This window comes from Cupressus sempervirens, chromosome 8 (assembly GCF_028749045.1).
Source record: "Cupressus sempervirens isolate cs-2001-9-10 chromosome 8, ASM2874904v1, whole genome shotgun sequence".
NCBI classification, from domain to species: domain Eukaryota; kingdom Viridiplantae; phylum Streptophyta; class Pinopsida; order Cupressales; family Cupressaceae; genus Cupressus; species Cupressus sempervirens.
In genome coordinates, this window is record NC_143125.1 from 781,465,193 (window position 1) to 781,476,233 (window position 11,041).

An 11,041-nucleotide genomic window follows, 5' to 3' on the forward strand; every position below is an offset into this window, starting at 1 on the left:
CATTAATTTTACTCAAAATAATTTTATTACCTCTAATACATTCAGATGTCATATCTTAATCAAAATAATTTTATTACCTCTAATACATTCAGATGTCATATCTTAATGAAAATTTAAAAACAAAGGTGAATAATATTCAAAACAGAAAAATTATTAAATGTTAAATCTGCAACATGCAAGGCCAATTAAATTCTTGTGTAGGACAAAACAAAACTAAATTTATTAATATGTTCCAAACAGAAAACTATATTATCTATTGCTTCCAATACATTCACCTAACCTGTCTTAATTCTTATGACACTAGAAAATACTTCAACAGGCCTAATAAGAATAATTCTATAATATACAATAACTATTTCACATATTTAGAATCATAGTCATCTAATACCACGTACTTACCAATCCCAAACTCTTTGTCTATTCTTTTAACATATGTGATTATAGTGCCCTACATTTTTTGTAGTTTAGGGTTCTAGCATGTCCATGTCTCATCCAAAACAAACTTGGGTATTTGATACTAAGCTTGTAATAGCTCATTATCGTTGTTTTTTATAAGGAGCCCACATAGAATGCCCACAGATACAAATGCATGGGCATGGGTGTCAATGCCATTTATCTTCCTCAAAAGTCTGTGATTCCTTTTATGCCCATGCTCAGATTTTGACGTTATATAAGTTAAAACATTCCAAATGACTTTGAATGTTCATGTATTGTGCTCCGTCCATTTTAGCATATATTTATTGTATGCAAGAAAATGATGGGCACTGAATTATTGAGGCTGAAACTCTGGCTTTGAATGGGCTCTGAAATGTTTCAGTCTATTTCTGAATACAGTGAAGATGGGTGACATCATTTGACATAAAACAAGAGAATATACAGCTGCCTTTCATTGGCAGCACAGTTTTGACGGCAGTAGGGAATGAATTGTCTGTCTTCTTGCACCCTCTCATGAATGCTTCATCTCGCTTAATGTTAAAAGCTTGCAAAATTTCCAAGGTCTGAAGAAAATGCATTAGAACTTAATACTAGAGAGCATCTCTGATGGCTACAATTGTGGGCCTATTTTTTATGTGTTATAATCTGTGTATTGTAGATGTGTGGATTAGTGAGAGGAAAGAATGGGTGCAGAGATAGATGGAATATTAAACTATTGTGTATCTCTTATAGTTTTTATTGTTTATTGTTTTTGCTCAGAAGTTGTTAGGGCGTGTGTACATACAGATATATGAGAAGTGCAAATTGATTCAATAGAAGATGGGTGGAGATAAAGTATCTAATAGTGTGAGATAAATTTAAAGTAAGATTATAAATATTATGTTATAAATAATGATAATTAAAGGATGGTATCATTTGGTTCTCTTGTGTATGTGTTATAGTTTTGATCTATAAATTCTTATTTATTAAATATACATATTAAAAGTATAATTTGATTTAGGGGATGTTACATTTAAATGAAATAAAATAGTGTTGATGAATTTGAATCAAGAATGTAAGTATTGTGTTATATAGATAGTGATCAATATTGTGTTACAATTTGTGATAGTGAAGGATGCTCGTATTTAGTTCAGTGATTAAAAATAGAAGTTGGTTTATGTAAACAATGATGTTGATATATTTTAAACTCTGCAAATACTCTATATAGTTACTTATATGGACTAGCATATAAATATTTATTATTTTTGTTGAATTGGCCCTATAAATTTGGATCTAAATGTTCTTATATACAGATATTATAAATTGAACTTGACTTGTGATGATATTTGGATTTCACTTTGTAAATTAAATTAGGAAAGTGAACCAATGAAAAAGAATTGTTTTCTATGCACCCTTAACGTTTCATTCCATTATGGTAATGTTTACAATTCCTTAATGAACAATAAGATTCAAATATACACATGAATTCTAGAGTGGTAATTGATTGATTCACACATGTTAGGATTCATATAATTAGAACAATTCAATAGAGATGATGATAATTATCCTCTTGTGATAATTGATGATAGTAAATAATTTGTTGTTCTTCAATTTTATGAAAATTGGCATGATGGATTTCTTCCATACAAAAACATAACAATTTATAAGCAAAGTTTGTTTAGAACCAAATAGTAAGATGGGGATGATTTCATAAATAATTGATTATTATTTTGCAATTAAAATGAATCAAGATCACAACTACAAAGATAACTTCACTCACATAGAAATGACATGGTTCAACTCTTATCAAATCACTATCTAAGATATTAGATTAGATAAGGATTGAACTAATGACTGAAATCAAATAAATAAACCAATTTTAATAGGATTGTGTGGACATGATAATTTAAATAAAAATGGACATAAGGCTAAGTGTAAGCAAGGCTAAGTACACAAGCTTAAAAATGAACATTATATTATTTATATTTGTACAAATGCATTAATGCATTACCCCAAATTAAAGACAATACTGAAAAAAGTCAGCAAGGACATATTTTTCACTAAACTATTTTTATCATGCTTTGAAATGTTTTTTATTATTTCATTTATATGAATCATCCATCTCTTTATGATGCAAGGCTTGCAGGGGAAAGGAAGAAAATCTAAACTCCTATCATCTTACCTAGAGTATATATAGAAGCAAACACATGTTTAGTAGCAAGAGACAAATCTACTCATAAATTAAGTTCTAATTGATTAGATAACTCACATTATATAATATATTGCTAAGCATCCAACATTCCCGGTTGTGAGGCCTTTTGAGTTGCTTCCAATACAAAGAATTAGAACATCAAAGCTTAAGGTTCACAATCTTGAGACTTTCTTCTATTGGTATTCCTTCTTACTAATTAAAAAATTACTTTCCTACATATAATCAAAGTTCTTCTATAGTTAGCCTATCTGACATTTAATTATAAAATAGGTCCTACCTTGGAGGACAAAACAAGGAGATAGATCTTATATGCTCACTTGGTGTTCTTCCTTAGTGTTATTGAATATCAGAATGTCATCCAGATATACAATCACAAACTCACCTAGGAAATTCTTTAAAACATCATTCACTAACCAAAATTTATGGGTTGCTCACCCAAGAACCCCTCCCCTCAAATTTAACGATAGCCTATAGAAACTTGGGCTCATTAAAGTATAGGTGCATTAGTTAAACCAAAAGGCATAACAAACCACTTGTACAAAGCTTCATTTATCTTGTACATATTTTTTCATTCATCTCCTCTAATTTTGATCTGATGGATCTGAGGAAATGGGAATCCATACTTTACTATTATCTTATTTATAGCTCTATAATAAGTGTACATTCTCCATTCTCCTTTCCTTTTAGGTTCCAATACAATTGGTACAATACAAGGACTCAAACTTTCTCTAAGAAAACCCTCATCAAGAAATTCTTTCACTTTTCTATTCAATTATTAACTTTCAGTAGGTGTTCGCCTATTTGCTTCTTTATCAAGAAAACTAGCTCTAGGTATAATATCCATAAAATGATTAATACTTATTATAGGAGGTATACCATCAGGTACATTATTAGAAATAATATCTTGAAATTCATCCATCTTAAATTCAATCTTAGGTGCATGCTTTAGTTCATCTTGTTTCTTAGTCTTCTGAGGAATCAAGGAAAAACATACATTCTTCTCCTTGACATCCTTAAAAAAATTATTTCCTTCAACCAAACATACTCTTACTATGGTATACTAATTATCATCAGGTTTTTCTACCAAAGGAAACAATACTTCTTTCTTCCCGTCAACCCAAATAGTATATTGATTCAATCTACAATCATGCAAAGCTTGTCTACCATACTTCCAAGGTCTACCAAATAGAATATGACAACAATCCATAGGCATAATATCACACAAAACTTCACCATAATAATTTCCAATTTCAAAATTAACAAGGCATTGTTCACTTACTAGTAACTTATGCAACTTCTAGATCCAAGCAACATGATACGGCTTAGGATGTCTTAGTCTCTTTAGCTATGATTTGTTAACCAGCTCCTTGGATGCCAAATTAGCTAAACTCCCACTATCAATGATTTCCTTGCAATATTTTCTAGCAACTTTACATCTAGTCTTGAATAAACATTTTCTCAGGACAGGTTCTTCTGTAATGCCCCGCCAAGGGATCCAAAGAATTTCACTAAGTTTTCCAAACAATTTTTTTTTAAACATGAAAGTAAAACCATACACAACACTCGCGGAAGCAATAGTAACAATTCATCTGAAAATAACATAACATAATAGATTACATTCTTTAAAGATCCCTTAACGTTGAATTACTTCTAATCATAACTTATTCATCTAACATTATATCCTTAACAATGAAATAACAAGGATACATCCAATGTTCTTAAACCATTTACAAGTGTACATTTCAGATTGCTCAATCATCCACTATACACTTTACAAGGTATGAAAAGCTTAAAAGAATAAACATCCATGTAAATAAAGTACATCATCATCCAATGTTAATCCATGATGCAATAACATAATGAAACCACATACCATACATGATACATCATCATCATAAAGATATAAACATCCTTCATAAAAGATAACCATACATCACAAACATAACTAACTAAGTGCACGGTTCCTCCCAACCATAAATAGCATCATTAGACCATCATGGATCCTAGCCATCCCTCTGTGCGTAACATTCCAAAGCACCGAAGAGATCATCGGTTATAAACATAGTAGGAATGTCACTCCTAAAACATCCTACTAAAATGCAAAGTAAAGCATAATATATCATCAACTAACATATGCAAATCATCAATGTAAGAAACATACCAGTAAATATATCCATCATAAGGTATATCGTCTGTCATAATGCTCCAAAAATAGAATGAAGATAAATACCAACCAATAATACTCCAGCCACGGTGTCTCAATGGATCTCAAATGATAAGAGTGATAAAACACTACCACCCGACCACGTGAAACCTAAATGGTCCACTCCCACCGTGCTGAGGAGATAATCTCAAGTCCCAAACAGGATATCAAAACCACAAAGCACATATCTCTATAAATCCAGGAATCCTAAAAGTATACTAACTCAAAGGTTCCAACACACACAAAATCGACATCTAATTCCCAGAGGCACAACAATGACATGTAGGAAACCTACTCTGTAAGAAGGAAAGTGTCATCGCATTTATCTTGTACAAGTTACCCTGGCAGTTAGCTAAACTCCACGGGTCCATACAGATCTCATGCGGCCACTAGTATCCTCTCATATTGACGAGGCATACTATGGATTGCAAGGTCGCAACCATGCATCTCACTACTCCCATCCTAGCCTGTACAAGCGCTCAAGGCATGGGCGAGAACCAAAACAATTATCTTTTTAGGTTCATTTAATCCCCATTTAGTGTGTAAATGTTATCACTTATTAACCAAACTTACAATGAGTTATCTTGGCAGCCACTTAGGGCTCCAGCCCCCATTGCAAGCCACTTCCCGACACTACAAGTAGATTACCTACCCTAATGCTCATGGAATCATAAATCACCACAGTCCTACACAAGCGACTGTAAAGAAATCCAAAAGATAATCCATAAAAAAAATCATCAAATATCCACAATATAAGCATCAAATATCCATAATAGGAATCATCAAATCACCAAGATAAGAATCATCAAAAATGCATAAAAGCATCAAATCTCCATGAGCAATATCCATAGAAAATCATGACCACAACAGTTCTCTATTGGCAACTGAAGGCATCACTGATAATCATAAGTATCCATTGGTTCTCAATAACCAAAATCAATCATCACATCCATTGGTTCTCAACAAGCAACCACGAATATCTCAAAATCATACTATTCAAATATCTCAAAATCATACTGATCGAAGACTCCAAAATGGTTGAGTCAAACATGTCACAACATGACATCATCAAGAGATAAATCCACATTTTAGTCCCATCATGGCGACTAGAAAATAAACCAAGGATAACTGATCGATGACTCAAAAATATGGTTAGCTCAAGTGTCTCATACATATGCATCTCAGCTTCACACATGAAGACTGATGAACAAATGCAAACATTTCATAGAGCATACGATCACATAACCATGGTTGGGTTTATAAAGATCGAGACCAAATAAGATCAACATGCCAACACATCTCATAACCCCCGAGCCTCTGGTAACAACCTAAGACTGGTCAACACTAGTCAACCCAAAAAAAAACCCAAAACAAGAAGCATATAGAATACACGATGCAAACACATGTTTTGGTTTTCTAAATTCACATAGTTGAATAATGCGTAGAGTTTCATTTTTTTCCATTTTCAAGTGTAGGGGTTTCAGTTTCCATTTTCAAGTATACTTCAAATGTCTAAGTTTCATCATTTTCCTTACACATCAACCCAATTGTTCCCCGATAGCATTATCCTTCCATTATTAATAATTACATCCTAAGAATAACTTAAGGATGAATATTCACTAAACTGATCATCATTGACCTTTAATTAAATTATTCTCTTTATTTAACTAAGATCCATATTCAAATTGATCAACTCTTTCTATCATTACTTCAACTTTTCACATAAGACAAGGATCATTAATCGTTGAATTATAAGAGAACCAATTATCATTCTTCGAATAAAATATCTTAACTTAATTAGAATGATCAATTAAATCAATCAATTAACATAGGCACACCATCTATGACCTATTATCATTCTAATAATTCTTAATTAAGACTTAATTAAATATTATTAAAATTTAAGCCTCTTAATAAAGTTATCACTAATAACTCAATAGAATAACTAAAGTCTTTATTCAAGTCATAAGACTTATCAACTTCGATGTAGAATCGATAATTGCATATCAATTAAAACTTTATTAAACAACTTAATTATTAATTAAATCTGATTAACTATAACCATGTCTATGACCTAATGAATATCAGTTGGTTTAAAATCAATTTTACTCTAATCCCAATATTATTTAAATTAAAACTTATTAATAACTTGTTAATAATAACAAATTATTATAAAAATCTTGTTAATAAATCGACCATAATATTCCACCTATGAATTAAATATTCTCCCTCAACCATTATCCAATTGTAATCAGATCTAGTTTAATTAGATCAACCATATAAAACCAATTAAAAGTCATCTACACTTTGAAATGCTAACAAATAGTTAACATATTAATAAGATTATCTTAATAGTAATCGTACTAACAATGATTACCGCTGTTTAATATTTATATACACCCATATTATAATCATTTTAGAACATCTTCCTTAATGGTATTTAATTAAAATAATCAATATGATACATACAAGATTCACAGTCTATACCTCTAAAATGTAATAATGATAACTTAAAATATAACTGAATATTACTAAAGATTAAACCCCTCAATTATCAATTGGGTAACACACCATTTAATCCTACTTTATAAATTCTAAACTCTTAAAGTGCTTTGCAATGATTAAACATTTTACATAAACTTAAATTTATTATGAATCGGAATTCATAAACTCTACACATAATAGACAATTAAGGGATATCTCACCTCTCCCTAATTAAGTGTTATATATATCCACTTTTCTAATGATAAATTTCAAAGTAAGCTTTACAAACTGCAGCATTAGGGCATTGACCGAGCGGTTGCATCTAACTCAATACTAACTAAATAAAACCGCGTCCCAATTAATATTAAAACTACGCATAGATATAACCTACGATTAAACTTATCATAAAACTATTATAAATGAAGCGATTATTAATCGCTGAGTCCCTTCAAAGCTGTCCATAAGTGTGGCAGGTCGTACGATAGTTCAAGTACAACATTTTTTGTTAATATTTTGCTCTATGGCCACGTACTCTGACGAAAATGAAGAGATAGAAGCGACTTAGGTCGTGCCTGCTACTTGATGCAGGGACCGCACGACATTCAGAGGTGGTCGGGGTGCAGTGGGTATAAATCCCGCCCACCCCAGATTATATATAAATTTTATTACCAAAATTTATCATATGTTTACAAATGAATTTATCAAGGCATGAAACATGGAGGAAGCGATGATTAAATCGCTGTAGTTTACATCAGTCGCAAATGGATACCCTACACTCTGCATCCACGCAGCAGAGTTAAATACGCCTTCGTGAGAAAATAAAATGGAATGGAGGAGGGGGTTGGGATGATGTAACCATCACCCTATAAATATGTTTTATTAACTTTTTAAAAGAACCTCTCTACATGCGATTTAAATCGTAGACCCAACATTGTATATATATTTTTAAAGGCTCACAAGTTTTATAAATGTTTCATAATATCATTCTCAATTTATATAACAATATAATGCATTGCATCCCAATATATAATCAAATTAAATAAAACTCCCTTTCCAACGTAGGGTTAATATAGATGCATTGTTTCGTAATAACTACCGATCCAAATCTGACTTGGAATTTTCTATTTTATATTTCAAGCTTCTGTTAAATTAAAATCTCTATTTCAATCTTCTATTCATTCCTTGCTAATCCAAAATTCACAATTTTAATTCGAACCCCAAACCCGATTTAGATCTAGTTTCTCTTTAATTGGATCTAGGGTTTTCTAATGTTTTCTAATCAACCAACATAATATCTAGATTCCAATTCAACTGTAGATTCATTCACAATGAGTATTCTAACACATAGACATGATGAAGACAATAAGAGAAATAGTGCAAATAGAGTATGAGATCATCACGAGTGCACCTGGACACTGATGCTAATCCACCATGCCTCAGAAGTCCATAGAAAATCCTTTCCTTCTCCATCATTCACAATCCTTCCAAGATCCAAGCCAACCGAGATTCTCCAAGTGACTAAAAATGCTAGAAGAAGCATGGAAGTATATAGAAGCATATGAGCATGAAGAAGAATATGAGCTTGTAGCTTGTAGCTTCCATTAAGCTTCTTCTTCCGCTTTCATTTTTTTGCTTGTCCAAACACACTAGGAGAGCCTCTATTTAAAGGCCTCTAAGATGCATCTAGAGTGTCTCTAGAAACAACTAGAAGATAAGCATGACAACCAAGCATGAGCCTTCTCCAACCTTCTAGATAAGTCTTAAGGTTGTAGACACCATGTGCTCAAATCAAAATGCTAACTTCTAAGTGTAGACAACTAGTGCATTCTTAGAGTGCAAACTCCAGTGTTGTCTACATGACAACTCTCGAGAATTTACAAACTCCTATGTGAGCAAATATTAAAAATAATACACATTAATTAATATAATATTTAATTTACTCTTCTCAATTTAATTTATTTATTTATTAAATCTCATGCACTAACTTTAATAATTCCACTTTTCAATCTTAATATATTTATATTTTAATCACATGAAATCTAGAATCTTTTATTAATTTAAATATATATTTTCCACTTTTAAATTTCATTTTTCAAAACTTAATTGCTAAAATATTTATTAGCTTTAATCATAATATTATTTAGTCATTTATTTAAAAATGAACTCCAAATATATTATTATTAAAATAAATATTGTCACATTCCAAATTTAAACTTTTAACTTTTTATCTTCAAATTTAATTATTTTATTTAATTAATTTCCCAATTAATCAAATAAAATAAATATTAAAATATCATATTAATTTTTCATTAAATTAAACCATTAATTAAATCTTTTAATTAGGCTTAATTAATAGAAAATACATCAAAGACTCACAAGGTAAAAATACGAAAACCCATCATAGCCAAAATACATACAAAATCAAACCAAGGGTTTATATCACGAATTACATTATCCAACATATTCGGAGGGTACTCAACTTAGATAATTGTCCTAATTTTTCAATTAGAACAAATGGCTTAAAAGGATTGGGATTTGGACTTGAGAATTTATCTCCCCTCTCTTATCATTGAGATAGTGTGATAGGGTATGCTCATCCTGGCAATTCAGGGAAGTCGATACCCGGTACCTGCAACCTGCATAAAAACCACGCATGTACAAGCACAATATATACTAAACTAAACAGGCAATGGCAGGAAGTGGTGCATCGTGTAGATCCTGACTAGCAGGTGACTACGACTCCCTTCCTTAACCACATCAAACACGCCATACAAAAGCAAACACGCAAAGCAAACACGCATACCATACACATGCAAGTATGGGGTAAGTATCCATAATAAAACACATATGATAATAAATCATCTTACTAATCATCATTAATAACTGAAAGCAATGTAATAATCATCATGCATACATGAAATATAAAGTCTAAGTGATCTCATCACATAATAAACTGAATCCATAGCACAATATCTGATAATCTCAAAAGAATGCTGCTAACCAACAACATGAAACTAGCTCTAAAAGAGTCCAACAATGTTAGCACAAATGTGAACTAGGGGCAGGCACTACATCTCCATTAGTCTCCTTATTCCACATGATTCTTCTCAACATCAAGTTCTCACCATGCACAAGTTCATTAGATGTTTCAACCACTTCTTCATAAGCCAAAGTATTTCTTCTTCTACCTTTTATATCTTTCTATTATTAGAAAATTCAATTTCTCTATGTCCTTCTCCGCACTTAGAAAAGTTCCCTTAAACAAAGATCTACCTTCTCTCTTACCATCATTATTATTCCTAGAGTAACTACTATAGCTACCTTGAGTGTAGTTAAATCTCTCACCAGTAGGTTCATCTTTCCATTTTTTCTTTCCTTTATCTTGTATTGTGTTGTTAGATATTCTACTTTCTCCAAAGCTTATGGCTCTCCTTTGAAATACACCACCTCTTTCTCTGTATCTTTGATCATGTTTCTTTTCCAAAGATACTTTATCTTTCAAGGCATACTGATATGCTTCTTCCACACTATCCATCCTGACATAAATAATATTATCTTGAATTCATGTCCTCAAACTATTCAGGTACCTAGTTACTTTATAAACTTCATCATTTGCATGTCCAAACTTGGCATCCAATTTTTATAATTCCTCAGTGTATTATTTCACATGCATGTCCTTTTGTCTTAAATTATGTATTATTTTCAACATATTAACCTAATAATTTGCA